General features: G+C 39.1%; 1 pseudogene across 1 annotated transcript in view; it reads left to right on the top strand.

The window, feature by feature from the left end:
• LOC308053338 (collagen alpha-4(VI) chain-like) overlaps positions 1 to 19154 on the top strand; it is a 50255-nt pseudogene that overhangs the window by 11720 nt on the left and 19381 nt on the right. The window contains exons 7-19 of the transcript in view: positions 2138 to 2487; positions 6585 to 6663; positions 7109 to 7254; positions 7348 to 7440; positions 8905 to 8958; positions 10877 to 10948; positions 11408 to 11434; positions 13486 to 13530; positions 13779 to 13832; positions 14077 to 14139; positions 15213 to 15278; positions 16389 to 16442; positions 17399 to 17434. The product of the transcript in view is annotated as a collagen alpha-4(VI) chain-like (transcript). The remainder of the gene's footprint in view (positions 1 to 2137; positions 2488 to 6584; positions 6664 to 7108; positions 7255 to 7347; positions 7441 to 8904; positions 8959 to 10876; positions 10949 to 11407; positions 11435 to 13485; positions 13531 to 13778; positions 13833 to 14076; positions 14140 to 15212; positions 15279 to 16388; positions 16443 to 17398; positions 17435 to 19154) is intronic.

The following is a 19154-nucleotide window of genomic DNA, read 5'->3' as shown; positions in this document are numbered from 1 at the left end:
TGTCATCTGTTTTCCTATATTTGCTGACCTTCTTTTCTGTAATAAATCTATTAATTCCCCTTTCTCCTGTCACTGCCAGATTTTTCAGATTTAAAAAAACTGCATTCAAGGTATGTTTTACAAGGGCGTGTAGTGATAGGGCAAGGGGTATGGCTTTAAAGGAAGAAATTCTTACCCAGTGGGTGGCGAGCCAGTGGAGCAGATTGCCCTGAGAAGTTGTGGATGCCCCATCCCTGGAAGTGTTCTTGGCCAGGCTGGATGGGGCTTTCCCTGCCCATGGCAGGAGGTTTGGAACTGAGTGGTCTTTAAGTTCCTTCCAGCACAAACTATTCTGTGATTCTGTAAGCCAACAGGGTAAAAATATACCTTTGCAGCAGTAAGGTGGGGTAGTTTAACAAAGTGGATGTGTGTGGGAGAACAAGGTGATTAGAAAAAGAGCTTAGCTACACAGAGGTGTTCACTCCTGCAAATAAATACAGATTATCAAAACAGTATAGAGTACCTACCAGAAGCTGTTTTACATATTCTCATGGAGAACACAGTAGCACTACAGTGGATATTTTACTGCTGTTTTGGTGTTATTGCTGGTATATTGAGGAGTTGGCAGGGAATGTTTTAAGAGCTATGCAGCATGTCTGGCCAATTGTCAGGGTTATACTGCTGAGTCCATGGTTACCCTTTGCACTCCCTTCAAATTATGTGGTTGAAAAGACACACATCTCAGAAACATCTCATTATGAAAATGTACTTTGCGTATGCTGGACATGAACACATACTGGAAGAAATATCTGATAAATTTTATGTTGTTCGTGGAAATGTTTGATCAGAAATATCCCTCCCAATTAGAAAAATTCTGTTAGCTGAACTGCTGATGACCTTTGCATCACGGGTGTTCTGTGAATCTTGAAATCAGATCTACAACCTCACAACCTGGCTGAGGGGCATGACTTGGGGGGTGTGTGTAGATATATGTATGTATAGATATCGTTAGCTGTTTAAGAGAAATCTTTTCTTGTCGACTAAACAAAAAAAAATATATATAGATTTTTTTTAATGTTGTTCTGAGGCTTGAATGGTGGCTGGTTTAGCCATAAAAACTCATCCAATGTGATCTTTTAACATTGAAAGATTTTCATGCTGCTTACCAGCAAGTTGTACCATCTAGGGGGCAGTTTGTACCACAAGTGAAAATACTGAAACATAACGATGGTTGCTCTGAGGTGAAATTATTTCTGGATTTATTTGGTTAAAGATCTAAACACATTCATCTTTTATATGCGGGGACAACCCAGAAATCCCTGATGAAGCCTATATAGAATAATGGTCTTACAGGAAATAGCCCAAACTAGCAAACATGGAAAACAGCCTTGTGTTTGGTAAGTGTTTCAGAGTCAATAGCTAAAAAAGGAACAAAATTAGGGAGAGAGCTGTTTCACAGATAAAATTGCATGCCTCTGACATCTTTGCAGAGGCACAACAATGGATGATAACACATCTAGAGGCACAGAATAAAATTCAGCATGACACATGAAGAATTGAGGTACAAAACAAATAAGTCAAGTGGTTTAGCTGCTTGATGAGGGCAAGGTGGTTGGGAAGGTGGGATGAATGAACCACATTGCACTATTTGCTGTTAAGATCAGGAGCTGTGCAAGCCTAACTGAGGTAGCCCTCGCCTTACAGCAGCTGTTATTCACAGTGGATTTATGACATTGCATGTAGGCAGTGCTGTGTCTTTATCTCATGTTTGTTTCTTTGGCCTGTTGTTCTACATTTGCATGTATCATCTGGTCTGGTGACAAAGCGATAAAGCACAGCCAGCCGTCAAGCTGTTGCACATTATCCGTTGATAGCAAAGCTCATGGAAACGTTTGCAGGAATAGACCCTTTGAGGACATTTGGCAGCTGGGGAACAGTGATGAGTAATGTAGACCTTAGTACCTGCAAGTTCACATACCCCCAGTGAAACTGGTGGGCTTGATGGTATTTTATATTTATGGAAAACCTATCTCACTCATTCTGACTTGTGGTTCTAAATCTACAATATTTGATTTTGTTCCACTCCCATGCTTCTGACAAAAGACAAGATCACAGATAGTGTATGCTTATAGTTTTCTGTTTCTTCTAATTTTTTCAGATTGCGACATAGATCTTTCTATAGCAATTGATATATCAAGGCACATGCAGCCAGCGTCCACCGTGCTTCTGAAACAGAAATTGCAAGCATTCCTTCCCAAGCTTTTACTACAGATGAAATTGCTGCCAAATACCAGCTGTAATGCTGGCTCTTTAGTCAACATTAGATTCAAGTTCCAAGTATTGGCACAGACCAAAGAATTCATCTTTGACTCTGATTTTGAAGACTATAACGAAGAGATCATCCAGAGGTTCTTAGGTGCACAGACCACTGTGAACACCTACCTGAATGCAGACTTCTTACAGGCACTTGAGGAGAAGTTCTTCAATGTGACCTCTGCTAAAGTGAAGGTAACTTAATGGTATGAATGTACATCTTGGAAAAATTATGCAGTTTGGTGTTTACAGTCTGATGCTGAGTACTCCAGAGAGACAAAAAGGTAGTTCAGGAATTGGTCCATCCAATAGACAGAATGACAGAATGGTTGAGTGTTGGAACGAATAAAGGACTCAGCATTCTGATTCAATGTGAATCACGCAAAGCCATTTATTACAGAAACAAGCCTCCTTATATATGCAGCGATTCTCTGATCACGCATCCGCTCTCCAAGCATGCATTCACTAATTGGATATCATCTATGTTCATGAGCTGTCTGCACGCTGGAGTCTCACTGCTTACGGGTCCATTGATTTACATCATGTTGAGACTCTGTTATTGTCGAACTGCCTCCCTCCCGTGGCAGGTCCTGTTTTCAGCTTTCCAGTGTGGCCTTGAAATTCCTTTGGGCCTGGCTAGTTCAATAACAAATCTCCATCTAGCAGAAACCCCTCCACAGTTGAGGAACCTCTGGAGGTCACTGTGTCCAATGCCCCTGGTCAAGGAGGGTCAACTAAAGCAAGCTGTCCAGCAGCATGTCCAGATGGCTTTTGGGTATCTCTAAGAATGAAAACTGTACAACTTCTCTAGGCAACCTGTGACAGTCCTTGATCATCCTCATGGTGAAACAGTGTTCCTTTATGTTTATATAGAACCTCCTGTTCTCTCATTCATGTGACTACATATACCAGTTCCAATTCCCTGAGTGCTTTTGCAGTGAGATGGTGCCCAGAACATTTCAGTTAATACGTATGATCACAAGTATGCTTACAGAAGACCTTCTTATATCTACCATGTACTTTGAGTAGTGGAAACAGTTTTCTTTCAAAAACTCTTAAATCCTGATCCTGAATCTCTGGCCAGCATAATGACAGCTCTAAGCAGAAGTCACCACAAGCATCATCCAATAAATTTGTTTACAAAAGTCTATTTGTGTAGTTAACTTTTCAAATAGTTTCCAGTAACAAACCTGCATTCTGCTCAGGGATCTTATGGTTAAGAAAATCTGCATAGATGTTGCAGTTAATTCTTCCATCTTGAAGTGAAGTGAAGGGAGAAGCATAAGACTTGATCTGATCTCTTCTGAAGTAAATCGGGGGAGTCTTTCCACTTAGTGGAAGAAATTTAAATCTCATTGGAATGTTTCAGGGTTATTGTCCTGGCAGTTTTTTTCTTAAGACACTGACTCAGTAAAGCACTGACCATGTCTTGTAGTAACTGTTTAAATATTATTCCTTACTAAGACCTCCATGCAGGAAGATTTTCCTTACAAAAGAGGACAGGTTGGCTCTTGCAAAATACATAAGGAATTTCCTCTATGGAGCTTATTTTAACTTTTAGAAGATGTTAATTGTAGTCTGATGTTGTTCCATCCCACTTGATGGGGTGAGGGCAGTTAAATTTTAAATACTCTGTGCGGTAGCCAGGAGTAATGACAATTACTTGAGAGCTTCAATTAAATGACAAGTTTACTAAAAACTCAGTGGAATTACAGTGAACACTGGCTTGGCAAAAGTTTGTAACTATATCATAAAACCTAACAAGACTTCAACAACAAAACTCACAATGATATTACCCTAATGTGCCCAGAATAAAGAGAGAGAGAGAGATTAAGGTATCAGAAGAAAAGCAAGATTTCACCACTCCAAAGGTTAGTCGATCCAGCGATAATCTCTGTAGTTCTCTTGGTGGTGAGCGCAATGAAACTTCACTACTAGTGTCCCAAGTGAGGAGTTTATATACTTTAGTTCATTTGCATGTGAGATAGGAGAGGGTGGCTCATCTTCTCTCTCTGCACGCTCCTTGTACTAATTAAGGAGATTGTTCCAGACATGGGTCGGTGGTCTGAGAAATAAGTCGGTTGGTCCTGTAGGGGTAGCTGGTGAATCATTATTTCCCCTAGCTGGTCAGTGATTGCTCAATGACTCTGCCTTGGTTCCAGCCCAATTAATGAGGCCTTCATTTTGCAAAGAATGGGTAGGCCTCAAGGAAGAAGTACATCCTCTCTCCGCAGCACTCATCTCTTCCTCCTGCCAGTAGCTGCAAAAAAACCAGCTGTTTAAGGCATAACAAGGTGCATACCATTACCATCGCCGATGTGGAGTGAGAAATTGTTACAAATTCCCCTGCTTTCAGGTGAAAGTTGGCATTCTGGTTTTTTTTATAGCATTTATATATATACAGCTTACTAATTTAGGTGGTAATTTCGTGCATAGTCAATACTATTTTTTTCGCAAAGATTTCTTAAAATATAATTTTATTCTGAACGGGGAAAATTACCACGTACAATTTTTCTTCTTTTGGGCCTCAGTAGAGAGAACTTGTGTGACATACAAGTAAAAGCAGTGCTTTTTTTCTCCTAATTGCCAGTTCTTTTAGATCCTGTTGAAGATTAGAATTAAGCAAGGCTTCTTTCTGCTTATGCATTATTACTAGAAATAAATGTGCTGCATATCTCAGCACTTTTCCAGTGGGTTAATATTCCTTTCTGATACTGATAATGTGCAAATTGAAAACACAAGGCTTTAGAATGCACATGAAATCACAATTTAATCTTCCTTGGATCCTGAGTAATGACATGCTTGTTCTGTAAAGATTATTAGTTTTAAACATCATCAGGGATAGTAATTCCCTGTTGTTTGCATTTCTTCCTTTATTTATCATTTGTTTGTTTTTCAGCAAAAGAGATGTACCTAATTCCAGCATTTTTGACAAAGCAAGACTCAGATGTGTACCAGCGAGAGGTTTATATAAATGAAAGCTTTGTAAACATATATGATGCCCACACTAACACCCCACACTTCCCTTCAGCCCCATGTTTTTAAAATGAAAAGATTGCCAAAAAATGCATCAAGCCCAGGCCTACAGTGTGGTTTCTAACAGTCTGTGGTGTGTTTACCCATCTATGGTTCAACTCCCCACTGCACCACACTCTGCTTGAGCAAACATACAATCAGCACCAGTTCCTCCATCTTGGATGTTTGGGAACTTTGCACCACCAGAACAGGTTAACTCTGTCTGCTCTTAAATTCTGGTCTCCTTGATGTTTTAGCACAGAAGTGGGATGTTTGGTGTTACAGTCTCTTAATTTGCCTTTTGTCACCTGTGGAAAAGTGCACCTTAACAGAAGCATTCTTCTGGAGTTCGCACTGTTTGAAGCTGTGCATTGTATAGGGAATGTAAAACAAGAAAGATGGAAGGGAAGGAGCTCTAGTTGTGCTTGTCCACTTGTTGGTCAGAGTTTCAGAGGACTTAAAAATTATTATTGTTGGGGGCAGGAAACGGTTTAGCTGTGCAGCCTCTTTCTGGGAAACCTAATCCACTGGATGAGTGACCCCTGAGAAGACTTGTGCTGGTTAGAAGTGGGAAGGTGAGGAGAGAAATGGGAAGAGACTGGTAGCTTGAAGAGGAACTGTAAGAAATGGTGCTTTCCTCAGCCCTGAAAGGGTCTTAACTATATTAACCCGAAAAGGCAGGAATGTAGCCAATACAAAGGGTAAGGATTAGCATCCTTATGTGCACTAAGCTTGATGTTTTAACAAGGAAAAATATGGCAGAGTGGAGCAGGGGGGTGCACTGCGTATGTGGGAAGGGCAAGGGGACATGAGCATCTGCAGGGAGGTGGGATTGGACTGAGAGAAGATGTGCTTCAGAGTGTGGTTCAGATGGCAGCCAACTGGAGTTGCTCTTGCAGAAAGGGAATTTTTTGTTTGGTCTCAGTTCCACATGCAGATATGGGAGAACTCTTCTGACATCAGAGAAGGCTCTGCAGTTGATAAGTTACAGCAGATTTGACCTTCCACCTTTCTAAGATGGCAGATATAATTAATAGCAATGCTGTGAACTGGTCAGCAAGATGAATCCCTCAAATGGAACTGTGGTCATGGAAGACTTGCTTCTGTGTTCTGTTTTCCTTGCTCCTCAGCACTTTTTCCAGCATGTTTCAGATCTACCACAGTGTAGTGCAGTTTGACCACCTTATAGCCAGTTTTCAATGTAAACTGTACATTTTGCAAAGACTTGACTCTTAGTCTCTTCTCAATTGACTTGTCAGTCCTCCCTTTCCCTACAGATTCTGTTAGTATTTTCAGATGGTCTGGATGACTCACTGGAAGATCTCAGAAAAGCAGCTGACTCCCTTCGCTTTAAAGGTATTACAGAACTTCATTGATGCTCTGGCCTCCTGCTACCAATGGCCCAATGTATTGTTCCCCCACAGCTTTTATGCATAACATTACCTCTCTATGTTCATATGGCATTCCTCAGGAGCCACTGAGAGAGTGTTTGCTTCTCCATGTGAACCAGTGTACATGATGGATTATCACTGTTTGGCAGATGATGCCACAGACATGCCTAGGGATGCAGAGGGCCTGGGATGGTTCTGGTTTCTGGAGTCCAGCTCCAGCAGCTGGGGCAATTCAGGGCAGCCCCTCTCACTGATGAGTGTAGCACCAGAGGATAGACCCAACTCCAAGTTCTGGAGAAGAAAACAGTTTTACAGTTCTGCTTGGGCACTAAGTAGCAGTTGGTTAAATATTGTTGGTTAAATGGTATCATTCAAGTATTCACTAATTTAAATCTATGCTTACATTGAAGGTCTTGATGCACTGATGTTAGTTGGCCTGGACAATACACAGAACTTGACTGAACTTCGGGAAATAGAGTTTGGCAGAGGGTTTGAATACAACAAACCTCTGAGTGTTGGGTTTGCAGAGATCGCAAGCATCTTGCAGCGAAACCTTGTAAGTCCTTCTGTGATATAAACAAAAGGGGGAAAATCAGTCTTTGTTTTATTATTAATATACATTGATGAAAAGTTTCTTGTTATTTTTCAGGATACTGTTGCAGAAAGGAAATGCTGTAAGATTGTTTGTAAATGCCTTGGAGAAAATGGTGATCTTGGTGGCCAGGGGAGTCCTGGAAGGAAGGTAGGAGAGCTAAGATTACTTATGAATTGCTTTATTTTTTAAGTTTTCATATTTTGTAGTATTTCAGAGCATGCATGTGCCCATGATCTTTGCTGTTAGGACACATGAAGGAGAAACATGAAATGTGATCGTTTCTCTGCTGTATGTTCATATTGCAAAAGTGATTTTGTAGTTAAAATCATTCATACATATAGAAGTCATTAAGCACTCTCCTTCATCAATTCAATGGAAAATGGAGAGGAATTAAAAATTGTTTGGTTAACCAAGATGCTTATTAGCTATTGTGAATGAGAAACTTCCAGCCAAGAAGCTGAGAGTAGAAAATAATCCTTCATCACCAGGTGTGAGCGTTATCCTTTTGTGCCTCTGGTTATTAAAAATATCCTTTTCTTTAAGTTTCTTCTGATCCAATACAGTACTAATTTACATTATTTCCTTTAAGGTTTTATATTGTCTGTTTTAAGCCTTTTAAGTATTACGGATATCACCACTTCAGCAGCATGCTAGTAGGCTTCATTATTAAGGTTTTTAGTTTGTTGTCTCCATTTGACTACTATTCTGTTATTTCTACTTATTCCAGTAACATGCTAAGTAAATTATATTTGAAGTTAACACTCTTCAGTTATGTAGTTACAGTTAAATGCATTTTTGGTTATCTCTTAGCAAAAGTACAGTTTTCTAATATTTATTCATAAAGCAATTTACTGATTTCTTGCATTACTCTTGTTCATTTTCTACACCTTTCTTTTTTATTAAAATGTCTCCATTAATGTGCTTAGACAAAACAGTGTTCAGAATGTAGATGTGGTTGTTTTGCAGGCAGATATGATGCCTGGGTTATACAGCCTACATTTGTAAAAGCATGTTTTTGCAGCATGAATTTGTGTCTCATTTCTTTTCATCTTCATTCGTAGAAATTTTGTTTGTTGTAGTTTCAGTTGTTCGAGTTTTTGCCTGAGGGTGTGAGGTTTGCATCACTTCAAGTACAAAGTTGCAGTATTCCTAAAAGTCTTTGTGAAGTATTGCAATATCTTTCTCCTAACAAGTCTTCAACTCCTTATATTTTTCATTTCATCTTAGAATTTCATTACCATAGTGCTTCCTTTTCCAAATCACTAAGGAAGAGATTTAATTTGACCCAATATCCCAATGAGTTTTTTTAACCTATTAGGCAGTTTCCTGAAGTAACATATTGGAATTTTATATCGAACATTATTTGGCAGGGGAGGGAGGGACTGTTTTTGTGGTGTGTTTGGGGTTTTTTTCCACAGCCATGTTACATATGTAGGACTGTTCACAGTGTCTGTGTAAATGTAGTTGGTAGAGCCTGCCATCCTCAACATAACCAGATCTAATTTCATTCAGGAAATGTTTCCTCTCTCCATGTGCAGAGTAATCTGATAGAAATGAACCCAGTGTGCTTGGAGAATAGTGTTACTTATCTCTTAAGTTCCTGTTTTTCAGGGAAGTACAGGTTACAGAGGATCTCCTGGCCATCCTGGTGAGGAAGGTGGGATTGTAAGTAAACATTATTCCTTCCTGCTAAGATTATGTTGGCTGGTACCTGAACCTGTTTGCACTTATTCTCTCAGCGCTCATGACTGTTAAGCTGAAATGTGTTTAAGCAGTGTATATCTGAAGGTAAATAAATGGACTTGATCCTCTGTGCATCTGCACCTGACCGTAGTTATTAACAGTAACAATTCCTAATGCAGAAACAGAATTAATTAGAAGGAATCACACATGACCATCTTCTGTGGTACATTTATGACCAACTCATATACTCACTTTTTGTGACAGACTGTACCAGATTCTATGCTGCTAGTTCTTTTAGAAATTGCCATCCTTTCCCTTCTTAAAATGAATGAATACCTTATGACAGGCTAACAGACCTAAATTTTGTAGTGTTTTAGTGATTTCCAAACCCTCTGTGATGTGCTGTTCCTGACATAACTTGAACTTAATGTGTATAAGTCAAAGTGCAACCCAGTAGGAGTATTTCTTCCTCTTTTGCTGTCTAGAAACAAACAACTCCCACAAATAATAAGATAGAAGTTCCTTAGCACCATAAGCACAGAACAGGGTTTACCACACTGCACCCATGACATGAATATTACTCCTAAATACAGGGGAGAATCCCTCAAACCAAGAACCAGCCAAGGATTTATCTCTGTATATAACTGCAGAATCCACATTGGAGTAGTTACAGTTCTCACAGTAGATTGGTCAGCTGAATTTGCCTTTGATGAGTCAGCCTGACACAAGCCCACTGTCTATTAATGGCAGGATGATGTGTCAGGGGAGGTTCAGGTTGGACATGAGGAAAAGGTTCTTCACCCAAAGCGTGGTGGAGCACTGGAACAGGCTCCGCAGGGAGGTGTCATGGCCCCAAGCCTGACAGTGTTCAAGAAGAGACCGGACAATGCCCTCAGACACATGGTGTGAACTGTGGGGTTGTCCTGTGCAGGGACAGGAATTGGACTTGATGATCCTTGTGGGTCCCTTCTAACTCAGGACATTCTATGACATTCTATTCAGAAAAAGGCAGTATGGGAAAGGACAGTTATCATATGGGATTTTCAAAAAAGTGCATTGTAATGGTGGTTTTACAGTTTCTTTGGAAATCACTGGCTGTAACTACTGGAGCAGTTTCTGTGAATTTTATTTTTTTTTCAGGTGGCCCGGTTCGCTGAGCAGTAGGATGAAATTCCATATAACCATTTTCTAGAATGGCTTATGTATGTTGCTCAGGAATAGAACAATTTTCACATCCTTTCACAGATATGAATGACATAAGTAGGAACTAAAATTCAAACCCTGAGAGTTTAAAACAAGAAACATCTTGAACACATCGAAATGGGATGCCTCAATTTTTTCACCACATCATTTTGATTTGAAATATTCTAAATCTTGCCTTTTTTGAAGTGGTGAAGGGATGAAAACTATTTTGATTTTGTTTTTGTGTATGAAATTGAATTTCTGTTTTTGACCTTCTGAGAATCCAGAATAACCTTCTAGAACAGATATATTACAGAAGTCTTGTTTCTGAATATTCTCATCCCTTTTCTGTGGCAAGATGAGAAGTGGTCATGGCCACACTTTGAGAAACTTTCTCCATTTCCATGTGAAGCCTACAAATAACTTCAATATTCAGTTAAAAAACAAAAGGCCTGCCTTCAAGTACAGAGATTTCAGTCAGAGATTGGTAGTGGAGTCTAAAATCTGACATGATAGTGAGAGCAGAGAATCAGGTGCAACTCAAACTAGTGACTGACTGTTCTTTTATGGCCAGAACGAAAATTTCCAGTTGACTTCCATTTGTGTCTTTAATGTAATGAATGGTGGTATAATTGTGTCTTGCTTTAATCTTGTATGATGATTTAATCAGTAGCCATCATTATATGGATGAGTTGGAACATTCTCTTTTGTTTCTTAGGGGGAGAGAGGACCAGTTGGTTTCAATGGGACTCAAGGAGACAGGGGATGTCCTGGTGCCAGAGGCCATAAGGCAAGTTATGTCACTTTGAAGCATTTCCTAATTTTGTTTCCCACAAACCTATTTTCCATACCAAGGACAAATCCCTGTGTCTTCCTGAAGCGTGGATGGACAGCAAGACCCAACTCTAAGGGTAGCAGACAATTTTTGCTGTCTCCTTTTGAGAGGTACTTTGTGGAACCAAAGCATGGTCAAGTGACTACAGAGTTTGCTGGCTCAGCAACTTCCAAGTGTCTTTTCCACCACCATCTCCGGACTGCCCTTGGGTAAAGCTGTAAAGCTTTACAGAACAGGAATGAAAATGAAGGCTGTACTGTCTTCCCACAGGGAAGGGGTCGATCCCATCTGTGGCGATAGGGACCATGAATACTGAGCCCACCACGCCTCTGCACAGCAAGCTATCATGCCCTGCTCCTCAAGCTCAATAAAATACTTTCACCCAATTTGATCTATGTTTGTTTTCAATTTCAGGGGGCCAGAGGCTATAGAGGAAGTCAGGTATGTGTATTTGTATGTGATCAGTTTTCTTTGAGAACAGTGTTCTGCTTCCTTTTTAAAATCATGTTGCCTTTTAAGATGAAAATATCAACAAGGAAGGAAAACAGTGTAAAAACTTCAGAGTATTTAATGTACTTTTGCTATGGTTGTATAAGAATGGTTTTAAGTGAGCTGTTCGAGATCACACTATTAAAAACCAGTACTTCTATTTTAGCGTGGTTGCAGTCATAGTTGATTTAGTCTAGTTGACAGGAAAGGAATTTATTTATATTAACAATCTGTCAAGATGTTAATTCTGGTAGCTGAATCTCATATTGTAATGGTTGAGGTTGCAGAGCAGAACAGGGAAAAAAAAGTTTGTGACTAGTATTTGTTGCAGATTTGGACAGCATTTTCACTGAATCATTATTGACACTTTCAATATCCAGACCTCTTCAGTTGTTTTTGTCATCCGCCAATCTTGCAACTCTGCTTATTTAACCTTTCAAACATACTTGTTCATCGAAGAGATATTGTAACCAATTAATCAATAAAATGTGGAGCCTGGAAGATAATGATCTGTAATGGCAATATTAGTTCCCAGGCCAGAGCAATTAAAATAGAATTCAGATTGTGTTGGGTGCTTTGATACAAATTCCAAACCTGAGCAGCTCTACATGTGAGAAAGTTCAGAGAGTGTTTCTGATACATCAGCTCTAATTAAAGTACAGCTCTGACTTTTTGAATTCTCCTATGTGTTTTTCTTCCCTTCTCCATTTTCTGCTGTGTTCCCTGAAGTAATTTGTCTTTTAAGTATCTGAAACATCTCATTATAGAAGAGAGTTCTTGCTGACAATTTTGATTTGTCCAAGTTGAATCATACAGTAGAACTTATCAGGAATACAAACCCTGCTGAAATCCATTGAATATGTGAATTTCTTCATATGTTGTGTCATTATATCCACTAATTTATTTGAACTAAAAATATAAAACTTTCAGCACATAAAAAATGTGATTCAATATTGCTAACTTAGTAAGACTGAGGCAATTTATCAAAGCCTGCAAAGTTATTTGGAGAAAAAATGCAATACTGAGTATTTAATACTATGAATTTAGCTCAGGTTTTCTGAGGTAGGAAATAAGTGAGGAAAAAATTGCTTGCTTAGTGCTCAATATTTTTTCTGGAATCCTTATTCAATAAATTATTGTTGGTGACATATTAATCTTATCAAAATGTACAGCCAGCTATTTTTTCTGGTAGTACATACAAAACTGTTACAAATGAATGAAAAATTTCCTCAGGAACTATGACTAGATGGTTTTAAAAGTCAATTTAGCATCAAAACCTACAAAGTGATTGTATCGGCGTTCTCTACTGGGGTGAGTCTCCTGAACAAGAAGTTAATATCGCAAAGTCCCTAAGGTTGGCACAGGTGTTTTGTGAGAAAATGGCTTCTATAAATGTTTGCAATATGGTCATTTGTTTTTGCAGACAAAGGGAAGAGAAGAGTAGTGTGTGTTTGAATGGGAATGTGACTGCTGTTTATGTAGCAAGTATCACATTGCTGAAACATTAACGAATTTCTTTAATAAGTCCTAAAGCCTGCCATCAGTCTTCTGTGATTGTTTTTATCATGGTTATTCTTTCTAGCTTTTCAATACACTGTTCATGGTATACAATTATTATAAAAAAAGAAAAGGCACAATACAAACACATATAATGGTTGACACCAGAAGTATGAGATTATCAGCATGTTATATCAGATACTAGTAGTTATATTTTGGAACAGATGAAAAAGCAGAACATAAATCCTGATGAAGATCTATAGTTTAGTACCCGTTGTTCTTACTCAGTGTTCTTAACTAAGAATTGTTTTAAAAGTTAAGAATTCATTAAATATCTGAATTATTAGTTCTTGTTTATAATTATTATTCTTAATTATTCTTGCTAGCCATTGAAAATGACTATTCTTATTCAAGTGTCCAAAAGTATGGTGAAATATTCTTCCCGTGGTCAAAGAAGCAATTGAACTGATGCTAATAGAGTTGGGTTTTTTTGCTTATTGCTACAGGGTGAACATGGTGAGAGTGGATTTGATGGCACTAATGGAGAGCAGGTAATCATTGCTTTAAATGTGCAGTGCAGTTAAAGACACCTACCTCAGAGTTCAAAAGTACAGATTTTTTTAATTTTGGATGGGCTTTAAACCAGCACAGAAATGCTGTTGTTTAGAGTGTGTTTACTTGCTTGGAGTTTAAAATTTAGATCAAAGTTGGATTCTGCCGGGCAAAATTTGGGGACCACGTTTACTAGAAAGAACATCCATTATTTCTTTTCTTCTTTCCTCCCTCTTTGTGAGTCTAGGGAGAACACGGATTTCCTGGACCTTCTGGAGAGAAAGGCAACAGAGGAAAACAGGTCAAGTATCCTTTATTGTAATGTTTAGATTCTATGGCAAGATATTTCCAGAGTGTAATGCTATCTGTAATGCCTATAAGTTGTTTTTAGTAGCTGCCTGTTCTCTAATATGATGTGGTTCTAGCTGTAGATTAGCGTAGCTCCACTGACTTAAACAAATCTGTATTCTCTTATCTGACCTTCCTCTAACACATATACTATTTAACCTGCATCTGAATTGCTTGTGCTCTTTTTATGAATTTAGGGCAGAAAAGGCCCCAGAGGAGAACCAGGTGAACGAGGAGAATCTGGTCTAAGAGGAGATCATGTAAGTATATTCCTTCTTTTTTGTTAGATTGCTCTGACTTGTGCTTGCATTTTGTGATGGAACTGCCTGAAGTATATGTGAAGAAGTTTACACAGTCCTAGATGGTCCAATGCTCTGCAAGTAGTATGGCATGTTCCAGGAGTCCTGAACTCTTTAGATGCAGATGGACTGATCTGTTTTGATATGTTGCTTGCAAGCAGATGTTTAAAGCTCAGGTCTCCTCCTTGTTGCTTGTGGTTTTGTTTTATTCATGTGTTTCTGTTTACCATGGGCAACATAACTCCTTTTGGAGCTACTCAGTCCTCCCTGGTGGTTCCCACATGACAGAGGAATTTCTGGATCACTTGAAAACTCTGTGCGCTGACTCTTGGCTAGCAATTTATAATGATGCAAAGGCATGTTACTGCTTGATTCTGACAGATTTTTCCTTGCATGCTCCAGAGCCCTGTATAAATGCAGTTCCCAAGGACTAAAATTTTGGTGGAGAAACCACACTTCTTGTATCCTAACTTTTAAGTCTTCTCACACATATTTCAAAGCCCTTTGTTCCAAAGGGTTAAATATAGTGTTGACTCTTGTCTTCTAATGCTTCTAAAAAAAAACCCCAAACAAAGAAACCACCACCACCACCACCACCACCACCCTGCCCCGCCCCCCCCACCTCCCCCCACCCCCGAAACCCCCACAGGTGTAATGTTAACTTGCCTCTTTGAGAGATCAAAATTTCACCTGTGTCTAGCATGAAAGGGCTAAATTTAACCCAATCTAGAACTCACTAAGCAGTTATGATCTTAATTAACTATACCGAAACAACCAGAACAGCTTCACATTTTCAGGGCTTAATTTGTTGTCCATTAGTAATACTTTTAATCTTTTTGCAAAAGAAATTTGTGGACTTTGCAGAACTTCCTATATAGTGTTCTTATAAGCATCTTCACTTAAAATAGCCTTTGTATTTCTTGTTGGCTGCAATGATGAATCTGATTAATCCTGTTTCCATATCCTGCCTCTGTAATCAGAGTAATAAAGATGTGGTCACTGAAAATGCTGAGCTTTCTGCTTAACTTTTCAAGGGAGATCCTGGGACTAACAGTAATGTTCCTGGTCCTAAAGGTGAAAAAGGAAACCCAGCGCAACAGGTAAGTGAGTAGTTCTATATTATGGAGAGAGGATTTGCATAATTTCTAAGTTCTATTGGCTGTCCAGTGACTAAGCAGCTCTTTTACTTTGTGTTTTGCCTTTAGTGTATGTTTGCAACACAGAAAGCTTTTGAGAAGTACTTGGTACTGTTAAAAAAAAGTTTAAAACTTTAACGAAGACTATGGAAATATTCTCATAGTATAGAGCTAAAGGAATATATAGATTTAGTGTATATATATTATTCTACCACAAATTTACATTACCAGCCTGAGAAGCTTCTAGTAATGGGTTGCTGGGAAATAAGGCATTGGGTATCAACAGGCTTTACTCATTTTACTGAGGAACTGCTGTTTCCTCCGGGTGGTTGATAAACTCCATTTTGACCTATACCTGAAATATAAAAGCTGGGATGTGTGCTTATGTAGTGATGTCTGAATTTTTAAGAGGTGTTTGAGCAATACTCCAAGAAAAGAAACATAACAAAAAGCACAGCTCATTTTACTCTTGCACTTTGTTTGGAAAGAATAAGCAAAACTGATAACTAGTTGGACAGTAGTGTATAAGTGATGGTGGATGAAAGCTCGAGAGGTTGAGAACTAGGAACATGTGAGAAAAATCCACTGTTTTAGAAGCTGGATTCTATCTGGACAAGTTGGGTTGTGTGCACATGTTCGGATACATGTGTGTGGACATGTTTGGATATCTGTGTGTGCATATACGCCTTTGTAGAGTGTGCTGAAAACAGTAGAAAAACTGTGAGGGATGCTCTTTGGAGAATAATTGTGTTTTACTGACTTTTTGGAAACAAACCTCATCAAACTTTCTCAAGAAGTCAAATTGAAAGGCTGAAGTAAAAATTGTTTCACAAAAGCCTTGACCAAGTATCATCTGTTAGTAACAGATACTGCAAATCCAAAGCAAGCCTAATACCTCTGGTTTATAATTTTTGATTGTAAATTATTTCAGGAAATAAGAATCATTTAGCATGATACAGCTGATTGTAATGAAGTTATTTAATAGAAACAAAGAAGAAACGTATCAAGAAGAATTTGTAAGTACAGGAAAAAGACAGAGGTTTAAAAGAGCCTGTTCATTACTTTGGTTTGCAGGGAGACCCAGGACCACATGGACTCCAAGGAGAGCAGGGTGATGCTGGCCCTGATGTAAGAATAGTAATCAATACAGGGTGGAAGTAACTGATACAAGATACAATGGGGTTCCCATTGAGAAAATCAACTTTTCTTTCTTTTATCCTTAAGACATGCAATGAGAGGGAACAAAAATCTTCTAAAATTTTCATAGTGAAACATATTTGTCTTCAAATTTAGAATCTTATGTGTATTGCAATGTCTTCTGTGTTTTTTTAATAAATCAGGAATTTGCTGTCACTTTGATTTCGGATCTGATTCATATGAAGTCACAGGCCTTAAACTCAATGCAACCTTTTTTATGAGCCTTACCTGCTTCATAATTTCACCATAGATAAATCTATCCCTTCTTCCTCCCCATGACTGCAAGTTCTGTATGTCTGTTCAAGTCTATATATAAACTCACTGGCAGGTGAGCTGTTCTTTTTTATCTATGGGAGACTGGAAGTTATGAAGACACCTCTTCTAGTCTGTCAGAAAGGTACCTAATGCCAGAGTCTGGAATTATGATTGGTCCTCAGTCAGGCTGCTGAAACATGCTGAAGGCCTCTAATGATTTGAGGTTTAACAGTAACATTCACTAGTGCTGCTGAGCAGTGTGCAGCAGAAAGCGGTGCAGACCTCTTAGCTCAGAGGCAGAGAAGAGGGCTTTTATTTAAACCAAGGAGCAGCTGACTGGTGAGATGTTTCCCAGAATTATGTTGAGGTGCCTTCCATCTGCACTCACTAAGGGTCTAAAGCCTTTTTTTTTTTTTTTCTTTTCATAAGGCTTACTTGTGTAGGAATTTCTGTTCCAAATCCACTCTTTTATTGTTTGTACCTCAAACCTTTCAACCTTTCTTTAGAAATAATCTTTGCTTTCTGTAAGCTGCCTTTGTTGTGATTGTATGTATAAGGTATTTTATTACAAGCTGTTGTTTCACATTTTGCTTAGTGTTCTGCAGGTAATCCCTCATGTCACTCCTTCCTAGGGTACAGCAGGTCGAAGAGGCCCCCCAGGTGTGAAGGTGAGTGGCTGACACTGCTGCTACTGATCTGTTAGATATGCAGCTACATGTCCAGCCTGAGGATTTGCTGTTCTTAAGGGAGGAATTTCAGTGTGATGCCAAACACAAGTGTTTAATAACCGAAAGTCTGCTTTAAGCCAAGACAGCCTTTGGATCTCAGGTGGATGTACCAGAGGCCCTCCTGACTTGAAGGATTTAGAATTGGAAAGAAGATTTCATTGAAACAAAAGGACATGTACTTTTATTATTAATGCAAATGTGGGAATGTAAATAGTAAAGAGACTGTCGATAAAGATGCTGGGAATGAGTAGTCAGGCTGGATTCTTGCAGCAAAAAGCCCTAGTCAACTCCAGTGTGTCGTGATTGTTCATTCCAGGAACATCCTCTGGTGGAAAATTCTCTCATGTTGTTGTTAGGTGGTAGCCCTGATTTTCCTAGACCTGTACTCCAGGGAGCCAGGATGAAAGGAAGCTTTCCTGAGATGTAATTGGTAAATTCTCTTCTCTTAAATAAAGTTTTAGATAATGTTCTTGGAAAAGTTGTTTGTCCCAGGGTATAAATTACAAGCTAACAAGCACAAGAACTCTGTGGTTAGAAAATAAAAACATTCAACTTGTTTAGTAAAACCACAGAGTGCAGAATTAGTTGAACCTTTCGAGACAACCTTCATCTCCATTGGGGGCCCTCCTCCAGTGATGAGGCCACCCTTTTGCAATATGCTAGGAAAGAGGGAGATGACTGAACTTCACAGCAACAGAGAACTTCCAGACTGTTTTCGTTTACATACTTGATGACCAGCTTTGAGTTGTAACAATATAACAAACAACTTTGCATTGGTCAGTAGGCATCAAAAGCTAGGGCCCAGCTCATGTTCAGAACACAGCTTATGTAAATAACCTGTTCATTGAAGAGCTGTAAAAAGCAAATGGCAAATAGAGTTACCTTCATCTGTCTTCTACGTCTCCTGGAGGAACTAGATGGAATAGTAAATCCTGTAAGTTGACACTGGCATCCATCCTTGGGTGAGATTTTGGGTGTTGTGTCTTCCCACCAAGATCTCTTGCATGGCAGGGAGTTGCAAAGCTGCCACAGAGCACAGCACAAGGTGTGAGAATTTCTCTGTACAGTCTTCCTGGTGTCCCTGGGCCTGGAAGTAGAACTGTGTAGTCCTAATGCTTGCAAGATCTTCAAGGGCACTTCTGTGGACCACAGGATCTGGCTCTGCAAGGAGATATGATGTGGCCACTTCTCCTGGAAGAGGAAGGTTTTGTGCTGAAATGGAACAGAATGGAAATTAATCCCTTTTCAGATGAAGATAAATATTGGTGGTGACATACTCAGGGACAAATAATCACATTACAGGCAGTGAGCCAGAATTCACCTAGCTAATGCCTAAGGACTTGTAGCAGGTTTAGCTCTTGATAGAAGTCACTGAACTAATGCCCTCGTCAACAAAGTTGTTAACTTACCTTGCAGTCAGCATGAACACCACTTTTCACCATATCCTGAAAAGGACAGTTTCTTGGGGCTTCTCATTCAAAATATCTGCTGCTTTTTGTGATAAAAGGGCAACTTTTTTAAATAGTTAAAAAAAAAATAAGGAAGCACAGCTAGCCATTCTTAGCATAGGAACTAGTCAGTGGACAGAAGGAACAGAACGTGTGATGTAGCCTCAGAGAGGTGTTTGTCACGGACAAGAACAACACTTCAGTCTGTGTTC

This window comes from Nesoenas mayeri, assembly GCF_963082525.1.
Source record: "Nesoenas mayeri genome assembly, chromosome: 2".
Classification (NCBI taxonomy): Eukaryota; Metazoa; Chordata; class Aves; order Columbiformes; family Columbidae; genus Nesoenas; species Nesoenas mayeri.
This window is presented reverse-complemented; position numbering and strand designations above follow the sequence as displayed.